This window comes from Pleurodeles waltl, chromosome 5 (genome assembly GCF_031143425.1).
Source record: "Pleurodeles waltl isolate 20211129_DDA chromosome 5, aPleWal1.hap1.20221129, whole genome shotgun sequence".
NCBI lineage: Eukaryota > Metazoa > Chordata > Amphibia > Caudata > Salamandridae > Pleurodeles > Pleurodeles waltl.
In genome coordinates, this window is record NC_090444.1 from 725374895 (window position 1) to 725392992 (window position 18098).

The 18098-nt window shown below is 43.8% G+C and overlaps 1 protein-coding gene across 1 annotated transcript in view; it reads left to right on the plus strand.

The window, feature by feature from the left end:
- The window catches only part of LOC138295990 (formin-2-like), a 686093-nt gene that overhangs the window by 617577 nt on the left and 50418 nt on the right, over positions 1 to 18098 (plus strand). The gene's annotated exons all lie outside the window — the stretch shown is intronic.

The following is an 18098-nucleotide window of genomic DNA, read 5'->3' on the forward strand; positions in this document are numbered from 1 at the left end:
CTTTCATACACCCACATGCAGATACAGCAATCACACCAGCTGATGGAAATGTGTGGACTGGCGTTTGGCTGGCCTTGTGTTGCAGGGGCCAACAGCAAGTCATTATTTACACCGCCAGCCAAGCGCCACTCCGCGCACACCGCCAGCTAAGCGCCACTCCGCGCGCACCGCCAGCCAAGCGCCACTCCGCGCACACCGCCAGCCAAGCGCCACTCCGCGCACACCGCCAGCCAAGCGCCACTCCGCGAACACCGCCAGCCAACTGCTAGTCCATGCACACCGCCTGTCAAGCGCCACTCCATGCACACCGCCATCACTTCTTTTTCCCTAAACCACTAAATAATTAGAAATAAGTACAAAACTACAAACCCAAAAGCTCTAACTAAATACATGACCGAAATGCCAACTGTGAAACTGAACATATGAAAATATAAAACAGGCAGTGTACACTCACAGTAGTTCCCAGTAATTCTTCTGGGTGTGGTAACTCCTGAAACAGCCAGCCACACACAGCCCAGGCTTTGAAAGACAGTCTGGGCAGTATATCTGACTCTCCCTCCGGATACCTCTTCAGGCACAGACTCTACATTTCTTAGTGGGCAAGTCTTTTTTGGGTGTGGGAAGAATGTGATCAGGAAAGGGGCGATGTTTCAATCTAGCCACATCCTCCACCACTGCTACCCCAGGAGCTCTTGCCTGTTCCACTGCAATAAGGCTTTCTATCACTGACTCCTGAAATTTTACAAATGTATTCCTTGACTCAGGGGAACAATCCTTGAACACAATAAAAGCATTAAAAGTTGCCAAATAAAACAAATGGATGGCCAACTTATTATACCACATGTAAGACTTACGAAGAGCAGTGTAAGGTTCCAACCTCTGATCTATCTACTCTATCAACACCACCCATGTGCTTATTGTAGTCCAAAATGCACGCAGGTTTGCGCACTTCCGCAACCTGACCCCAAACAGTCACAGGGGAAGTACTCTCATTGTTGATGGTAGTTAGCATGGAGACATCCCTCCTGTCTGAAAACTTCAGAGCTAGCAGCTCATTACTATGCAAGGCACTGCACTGTCCCCTCTCTAATTTTTTTACAGACAAGCTCCCTTGGATAGCCTTTCAGGTTAGAACGGATTGTGCAACAAGCAGCAGTGTCCACTCTGAACAATTCCTTGAACAACTGCACTCCAGTGTAGAAGTTATCTACATACAAATGGTGACCTTTGTTAAACAGTCTACCAAGATGCCACACAATTGTCTCCCTAACTCCAAAAGTGGGCGGACAACCAGGGGTGTCAATACTGGAATCCCTACCAGTATTGACCCAGAAATTATAAACACATTCTGTACTACTTTCAGACAACATATACATTTTAATTCCATACTGTGCCCTCTTGCTAGGAATGTACTGCTTAAAAACCAAATGCCCCTTGAACACAACCAATGACTCGTCCACACTTATTTCTTTGCCTAGGACATACACCTCTGAAAACCGAGCAACAAAATAATCAAGGACAGGCCTAATCTTAAAAAGACAGTCACAATCAGGGTGATCTTGTGGCAAGTCTAAAGCATTGTCCACAAAATGCAGCATCCGAAGAAGCAAATAATGATTACGAGTCATGGTTGCAGGAAGTATAGCTGTTGCCATCAAGGGACTAGTAGACCAATAAGAAGCCAAGTGACTGCTTCCTTATCAACCCCATCAAAAAAGTCAAACCCAAGAACTTTTTCATCTCTTCCAGATTTGTGGAAATCCACTGGGTAGCTCTAGACTGAGCCCCAAGTCTGGCAGCGTTGTCCCTCAAATACTGCTCCGCATACATATTAGTCTGCTCAACAATCTCTTCCAAAAATACATTATCCATAAATAACAAAATGAAGTTGACAGGCAAAAGGTTTTCTGTATTTACTCTACGCCCCGGGAGACCAGTAAAGGCAGGCATCTGTGGCTGCTCCATGTTTGGGGCAACCCAGGTGTCCGGTTTTCCAATGGGAAACCTTTCAGCCCCAGTTTGCTGCACTATTGGCACATCAGTGTCCTCCTCTAACACAGGCACTTCATCAGCACTGAGAGTAGCCTCCTCATCAGAAGATTCCTCTCAGAAAACTTACTGCCAGAATCTCTCCCTTCCGCCACTGCCTCAGATGCAGAGTCAGTCTCAAAATCATGGTCACAAGACAAATAAAAAAGCATGCCTACAACCTGCTGAGCAGTCACTCTGCGGCTACCCATGATCCTTTCTAAGAAGTGTAACTTGACAAATGCACCAACAACAACCAGCACTGTCTAAAATAAGTAATACAGTGTGGCTTTATCACAAAGTTATGTATTCAAAAACTATACCACTCGCTTGAAAAAGTTAGACTCACCAGCAACTACTCTGCACAGACACAGAAATCACCAGGCATATCTCACTAAAAAAGAAAAAAGAAAAAAGAAACGCAAATTAGACATAAGACAACACAAATATCATTGTGCACAAATCTAAGGACAATTTCACACACAATCCTGCATTTAGTACACCACCTACAAACATGCCATTCATGCGTGGCAACAGTACTCATTTGGAGTAAATTGTTTTTACTTACCTAAAACATGCAACTACGCAGACCGCAGGTCAACCACTGCCAAAACCCTAAGGAGCCACAACAAAGGAAGCAAAAGCTTTGAACTAGAACAAAAAGGAGAAATAAACGATTACAATCACAAATGCAAATACTTCGCCAGTTGACAAACACCCTGCCTCCAAGCATTTAGAAATTCCCTGGTGCCTAAGTGGATTCTGCCCCCCTTGGGGGCATATGGTCCTACAAAAAATAGGCCAATCTTCCCCCAAGGGGGGACAGAAATGGCCAACAGTTCTGTGCCCCCCAACACAAAAAAAAACAATGAAAAAAAAAAAAAAACTGCCTTCCTGGCGGCTTCTGCAGATGGGCCAAAAAAAAAACTTATCTGCCCGCCAAGGGGTGCAGAAATGGCCTTCAGTAATGTGCCCCCTCTGGGGGTGACCCTTGCCAAAGGGCCCCCCCCCAAAACACACACGAGATCCCTGGTGCCTAAGCGGATTCTGCCCCCCTTAGGTGCAGATGGGTCCTAAGAAAATAGGGGGGGGTAGAAATGGCCAACAGTTATATGCCCCCTTTTGGGGGTGACCCCTGCAAAATGGGGCACCCCGCACCCCACCAAACACAAAAAAGAAAACAAAGGAGAAAAAAAAATCCCTGGCGTCTTGGTGGCTCCTGCCCCTCTTGGGGCAGATGGGCCTAAAAAAAAAATAATAATAGGCTAATCTGCCAGAAATGGCCTGCAGTAATATGCCCCCTGGGAGGTGACCTTGCCAAAGAGGCCATACCCCACTGCCCCCTCCTCTACCCCCCCCTCCCCCGGGTGCAGGATGAGCTGCTCTCATCCCTGGCACACGGGAACCGTGTCCGAGGGCGAGACCAGCTCGTCCACAACACCCAGAGGGATAATGTCTAAAAACTTGACCTTGTGTTTAAGATCAAGGTCCTCTTGAACCAACTCCTTCACTTTTCAATCTCCCACTGTCTGTTATTATATCTGTAGTCACTCAACCCCTACAAACTAAACACACTGGGCTCTTCCACAGGGGAAGAAATCCACAATCTTCCAAAAATAATAACATTGAGTCTGGCAAATTGGAAAAGCGGTTGGCTGCAGGAGAATATTAACTGCTCCGGAGCCGACATATCTATGCAACGGCCAGTAAAAGCCCTGCACAAACTACTTCGAAAAAGAACAAACAGCATTCATCAGTCCACCAATGTAAAGGAGTGCCACCTCAAATAATGATAGTGCTGAGGTGAAATAGGGCAAAAGAGCTTTGGGGCTTGGGACTTACTAATGCAAATTAATTGGAAGTGAGGAGCCTCCTAATAAATATGCTACTGCTAGAAAACTAGACAACCAGCTCAGATTGCAGGATAGAAAAAACAAGGAATGCAATGGCTGCACATGTACAGCCTCTTGAAATACCACAACCAGGCTGAATTCTGGCTGTATATTAACAATTTAAATGGTCATTCCTGTGACCGATACAATGGAGTTCCCTCTGACTTATGGATCAAACACGTTCAAGTACTGTAGTGCATGCCTCCTAACAGAGTCACTCGTGTGAATTATCTTGAGCCGCATGGTCAAAAACATGGGAAGACACAGTAGAAGTCCTCCTGCAAAGGATTGATCATCCATCCTAAAATAAAAGGATGGCAATACAAATCCATCAAATTACAGAATGATTGCTGTGCTGTACATTGAAGCCAAGGCATACGCAAGTCTATTACTAAATGACTCTGACTTCTTGGTCAGAAATGAGGGAATCTTGCCTTTTTATCAATCAGCCTTCAGAGAAGGGGCTTTAAATACGGATAAAATCAGGGCACTAGCATATTTGGTGGAGCGGGCGACTCTGCTGAACAATCATCTCTTTTTGACACGCTTTGTCAATTATTTTTGCAGCTTTCAAATACCTGGACCTCGACAGGAAAATCCTCTGTTACAAATTAAACAGCCGGGGAATTCTGAAAAATCTACTAGACGCCATGATTGCACTCTACTCTCAAACCTGGGTGTGAATTAAGCTGTACGCAAAATGCAGCAACTCCTGAAATGTCCGCAGAACAAGGCCTAAAACGAGGATGTGTTCTTGCACCCATGCTCTTTAATCTGTACACCACTGACCTAGGAAAATCCTTAAAAGATGCAAACCTGCTGGTGCCTAAAATTGGCCAAGAGCGTATTTTCCTGATGCAGTACGCAGACGACCTGGTATTAACAGATCAAACAAAAGCAGGAATGCAGAGAACTCTGGATGTCCCAAATAACTATCAACAAAAAATGGGCGGGGAACTGCAAGAAGACAAAGGTTGTCATATTTGGGGGCTATCCTAACAAACACAGGCTACAGTGGAGATTAGGAAACTTGAGAATACAGAGTGCCCCCAACTAGAATTACCTGGGTGTGGGGTTTGCGAACCTAAGCTGCATATCACTCACACAAAAGACAAGCATTTGCAATGCAACAGGTCTCGCGTTCGCTCATGTTAGAGCTGATAGCGTTGTAAACTCCTAACCCGACTTTTCACGTATCGGCAAAAGTGCACTTATGTACGTAACCCAAAAAAGTGCAATTAACTGTCTAAAGCGCTCGACTTCTGCCAAGCGAAATCGTTCTAGGAAAATAGAGAAAAAGTAGTCCACGAGCCGGACAGAAAACAGCGAGCCTCGCATGTTTTCTGTACTTGGTCGATGCGCTCGAGGAGGGCTAGCCACCGGAAAAGGCATGACGTATGCATGCCTTCGACTAATGAAAGCAAGCAGATTTTAATAGGCAAGCCCACAAACCAATGAAAAACACTGACGTGACGTCGACAGGGCTCTGAGGCCTTTTCTAATACCTAAAGCATCTTGCTGCGATACGCATGCGCGAGCGCATGCAACGCAGGCTTGACCCTAAAAAGGGCAGGGCAGTGACCTATGCCCTTTGTAAACTGCACTCTACTTTACATAGCCCAAACACTTAAGCCATACGGAAGGCAATAAGTGCAGAACTCTTACCCTCCCTCACCTATGACTAAATAGCGTTCCTGGGGGCCTTACAGACATTACCAGGGGGCACAGTGCCGCACTTACAAATGCATCTTCCAAATCCCTTCACGCATCTTCAGTTCTCTGGTATGCCTTGAGTTCGGTCTGAATAAGCAATCTCTTGAGAAGTGGGCAGCCATTGTCTGGTACTATTGCAGAGCCCATGTTTTACCTCCCAATACAATGAAAGCAATTCTGAGGGATATTTTCACAATTGGTAAGAATTCTTGGTCAGATAATCTGAATACAGATCGCTCCAACTTAAATTTGGTAATGACAAAATGGGAAAACTTTGCAAATCATTCTATGGCCTTAAAAACTACTGAAAAAACTAGTTTGGCTCTTATCCAAACAGGAACACCTTAAATTTATCAAAGATTCTAATAGTAACAACCAGGTTATACAAAACTTGCTCAAAGAAAAGCTCCACCAGCCATACTTGAAATGTGCGCTAAGTAAGCCAATGCTTAAGTGGATTCTCTTTGCAAAACTTATAGCTCTTCCAATCAAAGATCTAAATGCCCGCTGGAAGTCATTTAAAAACATTGACACTTGCAGACTATTTCACCTAAAGAAGGAATTCTTGGACCATCTAGTCTGTATATGTCCGGTTCTTCTAAATGCATGCCGCACTTTATTAAAACCCATTCATGCAAGGAAGTTTATACCCTGCTTTTTAACTTGGAAACCCCTGTGGAGTTGGCAACCTTTTCCAAATTTTTTGATCTAACACGAAAACTTCTAACCAGCCAGGCACATAGACACACTGATGCTCCAGCCAACTCACTTAAACTCAGTACGGTCCAGAATAGTGATAACCTAGAAGTATAAATGGGACTATGTTCTTACAACCGGCACTGTGCAGTTTAAGATCTGGATTGGTTACAACATAAGTTCCTGCACATCCAGCTGGTCCTTTTGGCTCGATAGATTTGGCCTGGCCTACACAGTAATGTATTCCACTCCATGTGGCTCCTTTTAGAAGCACCCAGACTCCACCCAAAAGATCACGATTAATCCAAGGGGTGTCCGGCAGCTTTTATTGTATATCACTAGGTTTTGATATAGGTTAAGCATTTGCTTTTTAACTGTATTTCTGTAACACATTTTGTTACAATGTGCTACAATTATATTTTAGGGCACACAAGAGAACCCTTGAAGTTTTTTAATGATTATCATTTGTTTTAATCTAATTTTGTGTGCATTGAAACTTTGCTACAATTATAATTAATTGAATCAAATGAAGTATCCATCTGCCAAACTCTAAATCAAGCCCTAGGTTTTAAGCATAAGCGTGTGAAAGATGACTCTGATCTCCGATGCACTACAGCAGTTTGACAGTGATGCAGTGGGCCTTGGTGGGCAAGGGGGAACTTTGAGCCCTTTGGCACTATTTTTAATCTTAAATTTTAAAAACTGATAACTATTCTACTGATTGGATTTTTGTCATTTTGGCATCAGTTCATTTAAAATCCGCTCTGTTTTTCTAAATTGGTTTGGGTTATTCTTGTGCTGTTTTCACTTTATTATCATTGGAGTACTGTATACATACTCTGCATTTTGCCTCTGTTTGACCTTACTGCTTTTCTGCCAGGCTACCAGAGGGTTAAACACAGGTTCAATTAGTGACTTTTGTGGTTCACCCTGACAAGGACTGTGATCATTACTTGAATTGGGTCCACACTGCCTTTAACAAATAACCCAATTTCCTAAACATGTTTATTTAAATCGCCTTTTGAATGATTTACAACACTTATGTCTGCCAAAACCCTTTGTGATGCAACAGTGGAGTGCGACTTGAATTTACTTCTCACTCTTTTGATATGCACTCTTTTTGAGCAACTGCACAGTTGCCCATTAAGGCTCCTGACATCGAAAACAGTTTCACTCATCACCCTAATATAGTTAATGAAGAATTACTGCTTCCGCTGTTGTTTCCTTCGAGAGGGGCATTTTGACCACTCAATCCTGCAGGACATTTTGGTCTGAGCTAGGTCACAGACCCACACTAGGGATGGTTCTTCTGTATGTATTCCCAAGGTGAGAAATTTACAATTGGAAGTATCCATCAGAAGAACAAGTTATTTACCTTTGGTAACTATCTTTCCGGTGGATCGTCTGTCTTGCCAGAGATTCCTCATTAACTGTCCTGTGTCCCTGTTATGTGAATTGGTTTCTTTTCAATCTCAAAAGGTCCCAATCTAGAGATTTGCACACTGCCTGTGCCAATCTGCTTATTGAGTCTGTGGTGGAGTATGTCGACAGCCTAAAAAAGCAACTAATACCAGTGTCTTGCATGGCACTTGTATGTAGCTCTGCTGGTCACTTCTGGAGTGGAATTTTGTTGGCATGCAGCTGCATGATACCAGCAACTGGCATGCAGAACCACTGCTCTAAAAGCTTCGGTGTCCAGTCTGCCTGGGGAATATTCACAAGGTGATGAATCTGGGTTACAGTATCCATCAGAAAGACAGTTGCTGAAGGGAAGTAACTTGTTCATGTCTTTGCCTGGGGAGTTGTTTAGAACATTGAACCATCATTTATTTCATTAGCAAGATCACTCGATATGTTGTTCCTGGATTAATATGTTATCCAATTTGTTATGGACCTTGTCCTGTCCGTCAAGAGTTTTCATGCTTTTGAGTGACAAGGGAAAGGGCAGCGGGGAGATATTTCAGTGCTCCTCAGATGGCAGCCATATCTGGCAGTACTTTCTGTTGCCATTTCATTGAGACCTAGTGTCACTTTCCTGATATTTCCTGCTATTTTCATCTCCCTCACAAGTGCTGTAATCAAGTTGTATTTCGGAATCAAAGCCAACCTCCGTATTGCATTTAGAAATTCATAAATGACAGCTAACCTTTTTTTTTTGTAGACTGAAATGGTGCCTCCTCTTTTCTAGTCGCATTAGAAACCACAGGTGAATGGATTGTTTCCTCATTGATTGGATTAATGTGATTATTGTTTGGGAGTGGTCTTTGACTTGCCCTCTCATTAATCAGATTGCCAGGCCAGTTGGGGAAGGTGGAGGATGTTTACATAAAAAGTATCTGATATCTGTAGTTACTCTTTAAACGTAAAGTTAAATTGTGTAGCTGGTTGGATGTTATACTGAATTGACCTCCTGTTCTCTTGGTTATTTCAGGCAGTTTGTCCTTGTGAGAGTCTGTTTGATCCATAAGATCCCTCAGAGGAGATACTGAGGCCATTTCATGAAGGCATTTAAGATTACATGAAATAGTAGTATAAAAGTATTACTTCACATACTCATAAATGCCTTCTTGAATTGGCCCTGTAACATACAAATCTCTAGTGGTGAAAGTACAAATGGGTCACACTGCTTTCTGTTTGTACTAATTGTTTATTAATATCACCTTAATAGTTCAATTTTCAATGTTTTGGTGCTAATTCACAAAATGTTCTCAATGTACTGCTCATGAATCCCTTAGTGAATTGTCCCCACTGTCTCTACTTTGCACTCCTAACCTTTACCTTTTGCTGCCTTGGGAGGCAATTTCAACAGTGTGGGTGACCAATTACCCCAATCTCCTTTGTCCATTTGTTTTCTTCTCTCCTTCATGTACTTATTTTATTAGGATAGTTCCTCTCCCTTTGCATTCCAAATGCCCCCCATTTTAATAATTTTTTGTCTGAGACATGAGTGGTGCGCATTTCTCTACATAGTCTTTCCTGTTGTAGGACTTAAAAACAATGTTTATCTCACTCGTTATTGCAGAGAGACGCTTCTAATTTATTTTGTAGTTGTCCCTTCTGAAAGCTTATATGGGCCAGGATGTCTCCCAAAGCCCACCTGGTGTTCTGCAGCACACTAAGCAGTGTCACAGCTCCCCACCCTAGATCTAATGCAATCCTCTTTGCTTATTTTTCCCCATCACCTCCAGTGTATGTTGTGCAGGCATCTGGTTCTTCAGTGAGCGTGTGTACCTAACATGCTTGAGAGTAAATAGGCTCAACTGAGAAGTCAAGTCATCATTTCTCACCTGTTACCACATACCAGTGCAGTGGATGAAGACTTGCAAAAAGGGCACAAAATGTCAAGAGGTTGGTTAGCAACTTCATATAACAAAGTGGGGAAGCCTTGAGCCCTGATGGCAACCATTCCAAGGTACTCAGTCATTCACTACTGATTAAAAAAAAAATGTCCTAAATATCCATACTTTATGCTTACGGGTGTTTAAATTGCATTTATATAGAGCGTACCAACGCTAATGAGGCATTGAAGTATCCCTTAATTCAACCCCTGTAGTCATCCAGTTGTCAGATAAATATCTATGTGTAGACTCCAACCCGTATGGGTGCAAAATCTATAATATCATTCTACTCAGAATATAATTGATTCTCTACTTTGGTGTTAGTCACCTAATCTCCCCGATAAGAACTCTATAATGTAACAGTTCAAAACTTTGTCACCATAGTTGCATACAAACCCATGTTGGCATAGTTGAATTACCATTATACTGATGTGCAACAGTGCACAATTAATAACACATACTGGAATCTGGCTGATTGTATATAGAATTATTACTTCTTCATGTCTGTTCATTTTGGCACACGGTGGACATCTTTTTTCATGCGTGTTGTCTTTTCTATACAAACAAAAACAATCTGTGCCCAGTTTACATTGCCTTAGATCATTTATAGGGCTAGACAGCATTTGCCGTCTTAGATTAATTGTATGCAACTAATGATGCTCCTTGCTAAATGACTTTTTGAATGAATTCTAGTTGAGCCACAGTTTATTAGGGTCCCGCGAGCAAGCGCTCTGACTCCTGTTGTAACCTCTCTGTGGGCGTTTAACCACACCCATGTCACACCTATTACTTTCGTCGGTTGCTGGGCTTGCCTTTTAAAATTCACTTGATTTCATTAGTGAACGGCATGCATATGTCATGCCTGCTCCAGTGTTTAGCCCTCCCCGAGTTCACTGGCTAACTACTGCAAGCATACGAGGCTCCATGTTTTCCGTATAATTTCTGGACTACTTTTTCTTTTTATTTCCTATGCAGCACGATCTCCCTGGGCAGTAATCGAGCGATTTTCATGACTACCAGTTTAATTCTATTGTTTATCCTAGTGCTCCTTTGCAAATTCAAGGTTTTAACCTGCGCAATCGCACTTTTTTTTTTTTTTATTTATTTTTTTAAACAGTTGTACCATTCTTCGCAGTGATGTGTGTGTGTATGTTGAAAGTTTTCTGGTGGAGATTTTCCAGCTTGTTTAATATTTTACAGCCCTCCACAGGCTGTTTTGAATCACGGCTTCTCTTTTCACTAGTTTGATTAATCCCTCGGGTGCCGGTGACGAGCTGGTTACGTCCTCGGCCACAGTTGCCATGTGCTGAGGACGTAACCAGCTTGTCCCGCACCTGGCCTACGGGAATGACTTCCCCTGCCCCCCATGACGTCTGATGAACGCATGCGCTTGCACGCTGACCTCATCAGAGGTCGCCCCCATCGTGCTGGAAGTTCCGCTTCCATCACGATCGGAAGAGAAATGAAAGCATTTCTCTTCTGAATGGGGCAAGGGGCAGGTCGAAGAGACATGAAAGGAAAGGCTTTTTCTTTCCTTTCATGTTTCTCTGAGCATTTCTGCAGGGGGTTGCAGAAATTGCCAATAGATACCAGAGAGTTCGTGTTGGACCTGGCTTTTTGACAGGGACATCCCCAAACTTTTTGCCTCCTTCCTCCTATTTTTTCTGACCTGTTGTTGTTGGCTTTTGACCTCTGAGCACTTTACCACTGCTAACCAGTGCTAAAGTGCATATGCTCTCTGTGTAAATTGTACTATTGATTGGTTTATCCATGATTGACTATTTAATTTACCTGTAAGTCCCTAGTAGAGTGCACTACATGTGCCTAGGGCATGTAGATTAAATGCTACTAGTGGGCCTGCAGCACTGGTTGTGCCACCCACCTCCGTAGCCCCTTAACCTTGTCTCAGGCCTGCCATTGCAAGGCCTGTGTGTGCAGTTTCACTGCCACTTCGACTTGGCATTTAAAAGTACTTGCCAAGCCTAGAACTCCCCTTTTTCTACATATAAGTCATCCCTAATGTGTGCCCTAGGTAACCCCTAGAGCAGGGTGCTGTGTAGGTAAAAGGCAGGACATGTACCTGTGTAGTTATATGTCCTGGTAGTGTAAAACTCCTAAATTCGTTTTTACACTACTGTGAGGCCTGCTCCCTTCATAGGCTAACATTGGGGCTGCCCTCATACACTGTTGAAGTGGCAGCTGCTGATCTGAAAGGAGCAGGAAGGTCATATTTAGTATGGCCAGAATGGTAATACAAAATCCTGCTGACTGGTGAAGTCGGATTTAATATTACTATTCTAGAAATGCCACTTTTAGAAAGTGAGCATTTCTTTGCACTAAAATCTTGTTGTGCCCTTCAATCCACGTCTGGCTAGGTTTAGTTGACAGCTCCTTGTGCATTCACTCAGACACACCCCAAACACAGGGTACTCAGCCTCACTTGCATACATCTGCATTTTGAATGGGTCTTCCTGGGCTGGGAGGGTGGAGGGCCTGCCCTCACACAAAGGACTGCCACACCCCCTACTGGGACTCTGGCAGACAGGATTGAGCTGAAAGGGAACTGGGTGCATTTCTTAGAGACTCTTTGAAGTCACCCCCACTTCAAAGGCACAACTTAGTATAAAACAGGGCCTCTGCCCTACCTCATCAGACACTTGCTGGAGAAGAAACCTGAACCAGAAACTACATCCGGCCAAGAAGAACTGCCTGGTTGCTCAAAGGACTCACCTGTCTGCTTTCTCCAAAGGACTGCTGTCTTGCTGTTGCCCTGCTGCCTTGCTGAACTCTTGTCTGGCTGTGAAAGTGCTCTCCAAGGGCTTGGATAGAGCTTGCCTCCTGTTCCTTGAAGTCTCAGGACCAAAAAGACTTCTTCCTTTCACGTGGACACTCCGTGCGCCGAAAATTTCGACGCACAGCTTGTTTCGCGGCGAGAAAAACGCCGCACACCGACGCTGATCAACGCGACGCCCTCGGGACGATCGAGACTTCGACGCACAACCTCGCAAGGACAAAGCCGCCCGACTTCCAAGGAGAAATCGACGCGACGCCTACCGTGAGTGCGAAACTTTGACGCACGGCCTCGCAAGGACAACGCCGCCCGACTTCCAAGGAGAAATCGACGCGACGCCTGCCGTGAGACCAAAATTTCGACGCACGGCCTCGCAAGGACAACGCCGCCCGACTTCCAAGGAGAAATCGACGCGACGCCTACCGTGAGATCGAAACTTCGACGCGCAGCCCCGCAGAACGACGCGCAGCCGGAAAATAAGCAGGAGAATCCACGCACAGACCCGGGACATCTGGTAATCCTCGCGATCCACAAAAAGAGACTGTCTGCGCGCCGGAAAACGACGCCCGACTTCCCCGCGTGGAAAAGAACGACGCAAGTCTGTGTGTGCTGAGCGGAAAACGACGCACACACCCCTTTTTCCACGCATCTCTTCTCCTGTGGCCCTCTGAGGAGGTTTCCCACCAGAAACCAGGTACTCTGTGCTTGAAAGACACTGTATTGCTTTTTAAAGACTTAAAGACTCTTAATATCACTTTTCAGTGATATCTTTACAAATTCGTATTGCAACTTTGATCGTTTTGACCTACAATTATCCAGATAAATATTCTATATTTTTCTAAACACTGTGTGGTGTATTTTTGTGGTGTTATACTATGGTGTTGTATGATTTATTGCACAAATGCTTTACACATTGCCTTCTAAGTTAAGCCTGACTGCTCGTGCCAAGCTACCGGAGGGTGAGCACAGGCTGATTTTGGATTGTGTGTGACTTACCCTGACTAGAGTGAGGGTTCTTGCTTGGACAGAGGGCAACCTATCTGCCAACCAAAAACCCCATTTCTAACAGTTCGTTTTTTAGATGTACACAGTGAAGGGTAATTTTTTTTATAAGGCCATTTCTGATCCCCTTGGAGGCATATTGGCCTATAGTAATTAGGCCCATCTGCCCGAGCGCAGCAGAAACCTCTAGACACCAGGAATTGTTTCCTTTTTTTTTTGTTTGTTTTGTTGTTTACATGTGGGAAGCAACCCCTTAGGCTAGGGTTGCTCCCCTGGGGGACAATTTTATTTTAGATCATTTCTGCCCACCTTGGGGGCAGATCAGCCTATTTTTCTTACGCCCACTAGACACCAGGGATGGGTTTTTTTGTGTGGCAATTTTACACAAGGGAAGTGACCCCTTAGGCAAGTGTTGCTCCCCTGGGAGGCAAATTTATTCTAAGCCATTTTTGCCCCCATGGGGGCAGACCGCCCTATTTGTATTAGGCCCATCTGCCCCAGAAGGGGGCAGAAACCACTTAGGCACCAAAGATTGTTGTGTGTTTTTGATTTGGGGGGCAGCCCCTTGGGCAAGGGTCGCTCCCCATTGAGGCACATTACTGTTGGCCATTTCTGCCCCCCCCCCCCCGGGGGCAGATCGGCCTGTTTTTGTAAGGCCCATCTGCCCCCAAGGGGGGCAGAAAGCCCACCAGGAAAGATGTTTTTATTTTCAATGCCATACCCCCACCCCAAATAAATGGCGACAAAGTTGTTTTGCCCACCTGTGGGCAGATAGGGCAACTACCTCTGATCCACTCCCAAAGGGGTTGGGGGTGCAGAAAGCCTAATAGATGCCAGGGAATTAAAAACAAAATAGTGGGGTGGTGGCTACCAACCAGTATGGGCATGTTTATGCCCTCACTCCAACTGAACTGGGTAACAGTCTTCCAGCTCTTCCCCCCACACACTAAAAGATCTAATCCCAACATCAAGCAAGAGGACATTTGATTATTTAGGGTTTTGGTTTTACCTTTGGGCCATGAGAGCTTGTCTAACTCTCAAAACCATCCCACTTGGAATGGTCAGACTTTGGGACCCTGCCATGTAGGAAAATCTACGAGACCTAGACACATCTGAAAACTAAACATCTAGGTGAGTCCAGGGTGGTGTGCTTCACACGCACCCCACACCAGTTTCTTACCCACAATGCCCTGCAAACCTCCAACTTTGCTTGAAATCACACATTTTTCCCACATTTTTGTGATGGAACCTTCCAGGAACCTGCACGAATCTACAAAATTCCTACCACCCAGCACTGTTGCATCTATACCAATAAAATACTGCTCCACTTGTCGGCCCAAAAACATTGTCTTTCAAACTGCCCTTTTGGACCCCCTTGGTTACCCCTCAATTTCGACATGTTTTTGGCTCTTCCCTGTCGCGGGCACTTGGCCCACCAACACAATTGAGCTATCATTTTTATTAGGAGACTGTGGGGAACGTTGTGTCAGTAACAAGATCCTCGGGGTCTGCGCACGTTCCCAACATGTCCACCACTGAACAGCTCCAAGACTCTGATAGATAAATCACAGAGGCTAAGAGAGTTGAAGAGGGGATTAGGAAGGGAAACAGCTGGGAAGGAGACCTGTAGTAAGAAAAAGGTTAGAACACACAATATGAAAATTATATCTCCTGAAATCAATACTAGACTATGATTCTAACATTGTCATTCTGAAAACATGAACAATCTAAGAATTAGGCTTAAAATGACTACGTTTCAAGATGGCCGGATACCTGTAGGGGAATCAAGATGGATTAAATGAAAATGTTCTTATTCAAGTACTTTCCTTTACATGAGAATCAGAAAAACGTTCTGTCTAAAGTTTAAACCAGTCATCTAAATCCTTTTTTGAGAATGCATACTAGGACCATACAATATTGCATCTAGACACTCTGATCTTCTGTGTACTCTTAAAATGTTTCAACACAAATTGCACAGATTGTAGATTTATTTATATATATATATATATATATATATATATATATATATATATATATATATATATGTGTATACATATATATATGTATAGTAAACACCATAAAAGGATTGTGCACCATGAATAACACAACATGGATTCAGGAAAAACAAATCACATAACTTGTCAACTCAAATATTATGTGATAAATATCTTAGAATAGTGGCATACAATAAACAATATGAATTCAACTCTGAGAGAATCGTGCGTCTTGACGATTCGTAAACCACAATGTAAATGCCAAGAAATAACAGCTCACAATGAATAACAAGACCAAAGTACAATGAAACGAATCGCGTGTCTTTTGCCGATTCTTAAGCCACCATGTAAATGTCAAGAAATGGTAGCGCACAATGAACAACAAGGTTAAAACGCCATAAAGCGAATCGCGCGTCTTTCCTATTCTTAAGCCACCATGTAAATGTCAAGAAATGGTAGAGCGCAATGAACAACAAAGTTAAAACCCCATAAAACTAATCGTGCGTGTGGCCGGTTCTTAAGCCACTATGTAAATGTCAAGAAATGGTAGCGCGCAATAATTAACAATGTTAAATTATCATGAAACTAATCGCGCGTCTTGGCGATTCGCAAGTCACCAGGCAAATGTCACAAACACTCACGCGCATATTTCACACGCGCAAAGTACTCTGTCAAATCATAAAATAATTTGGCCCAATAACATGAGAGTTCTCGATAACGGCGTCGGGAGGCCAGCCCAACCACCGTCTTACCGCCAAGAACAAGGATCTCCAAATGAAGAATGAAATTCAGATGTCTTGGAAGATCAAATAGGCCACCGGGACAGGAGCTCAGGAAGTAGCTACTGCTCTGCACCGGGACCTCTGAATAGTGAGCACCTGGAGCTGGGCTGGCTCCTTTTTATAGAGTCTTGGCCCAGCCCGCAACCACACCCAGGCATGTTGCAGGGGAAGTCTCTAGAAGGCCCTGGAAAAGAACCACACCCTAACACACTCTGAAAGCCTGCAGCAATACATTGCAAATGAACAGCATTTGTAAGCATATTAAAAATAAGTCTTCAGGATTGAACTCTGCAATGCAAAAGGTTAAATAACAACATATCAGCACAATGCATAAATTACGTTGTTTTGAGAGTGCTGGGTTTTTGCATTCTAGTCGCCAATAGAGCGCGCACTGCCTTGGTGTTGACAGTACTCCCCTCTCCCAGACGCACTCTAGGGCCTGGTTTGCCTGGATTAAGACAATGAAAGCGTCTCACAAGTACTGAAGCACGAACATCAGATGCGGAAACCCATAAGTTACTTTCAGGACCATAACCTTTCCATGAGATTGATTACCATAGATTACGCCCTCGTAGTTTAGAATCCAACACTTTCTTAACGTCATATTCTTCTTCTCCCTGTACTAGAACAGGAGCTGGATGAGGGTGGACCTTTTGGACTGCCCTTTTCACTAGGGAAGTGTGGATCACTGGATGAATCCGTGAGGATCTGGGCAATTGTAGTTTATAGGTTACTGGATTGATTTGCTGAAGGACTGTGTAAGGACCTATAAATTTGGGATTAAACATGTGCTTCTTCTTGAAGTCTGTATGTTTTGTGGAAAGCCACACTGTCACCTGGTTGATATTGCGGTCCCTCACAATGTTTCTTGTCATAATGCCTTTTGTATTTTTGTTTGGCTTTTTCTAAATGCTGTTGAATCAGTTTCTGGGTTTGATGCAAATGCTGAATGGTTTCTGACACAGCTGGAGTAAGAACTTTCTTGAGGAATTGTGATGGGCAGGGTGTCAGGATGATAGCCAAATAAACCACAAAAGGGTGTAACGCCAATAGAAGTGTGGAATGAGTTATTGTAAGCTAACCAGAGCATAGATGTCCAAGAATGAAGTGCCTTTTCAGCGTAGACACGTAGGTATTGTTTCAAAGTCTGATTTAGTCTCTCCGTTTGACCATCTGTTTGAGGATGGTGACTAGTAGATAGCATAGCTGTCACTTGGAGTGTTTTACACCATGTCTTCCAGAAATTGGAGGCAAATTGCGACCCCCGATCATAGAGGATAACTTTTGGCAGTCCATGATAACGAACCACTCTGTTCAGTAAAATAGTTGCCAGTTCACTAGAAGTGGGCAATGAAATATCCATATTTCGTGAGACTATCTACTACCACCAGAATTACTGAATGCTGTTGAACCACTGGCAGACCGGTAATAAAGTCTAAAGAAATGTGCTCCCTTGGACGACTTGGGGTTGGAAGTGGATGTAACAACCCTTTTGGTTTTGAATGACTTGTTTTAATGCGAGCACAAACTTCGCAGTTGTTTACCATTGCTTTTACATCTTTTGTTAGGGTAAGCCACCAAAAATAGCGTTGGATCAGTTCAAGAGTTTTAGGAGTACCTGGGTGACCTGCCGTCGGTATAACATGCAACCAATGAAACACTATCTTGCAAAGTTTGGTAGTGTACGAACAAACGAGCGTCATGAAAGGGTAGTCCTTGCTTGATTGACCTTTTGGGATCTGCTTGGGCCCATGTTTGCCATTTTTCAACAGTGAAAGAGTTGCAAATTTCTTCAAAGACATCTTCAGTTTTTATGATACATAGAACCTTGTCAGGAGCAATGATAGCTCTGGAGGCTTGAA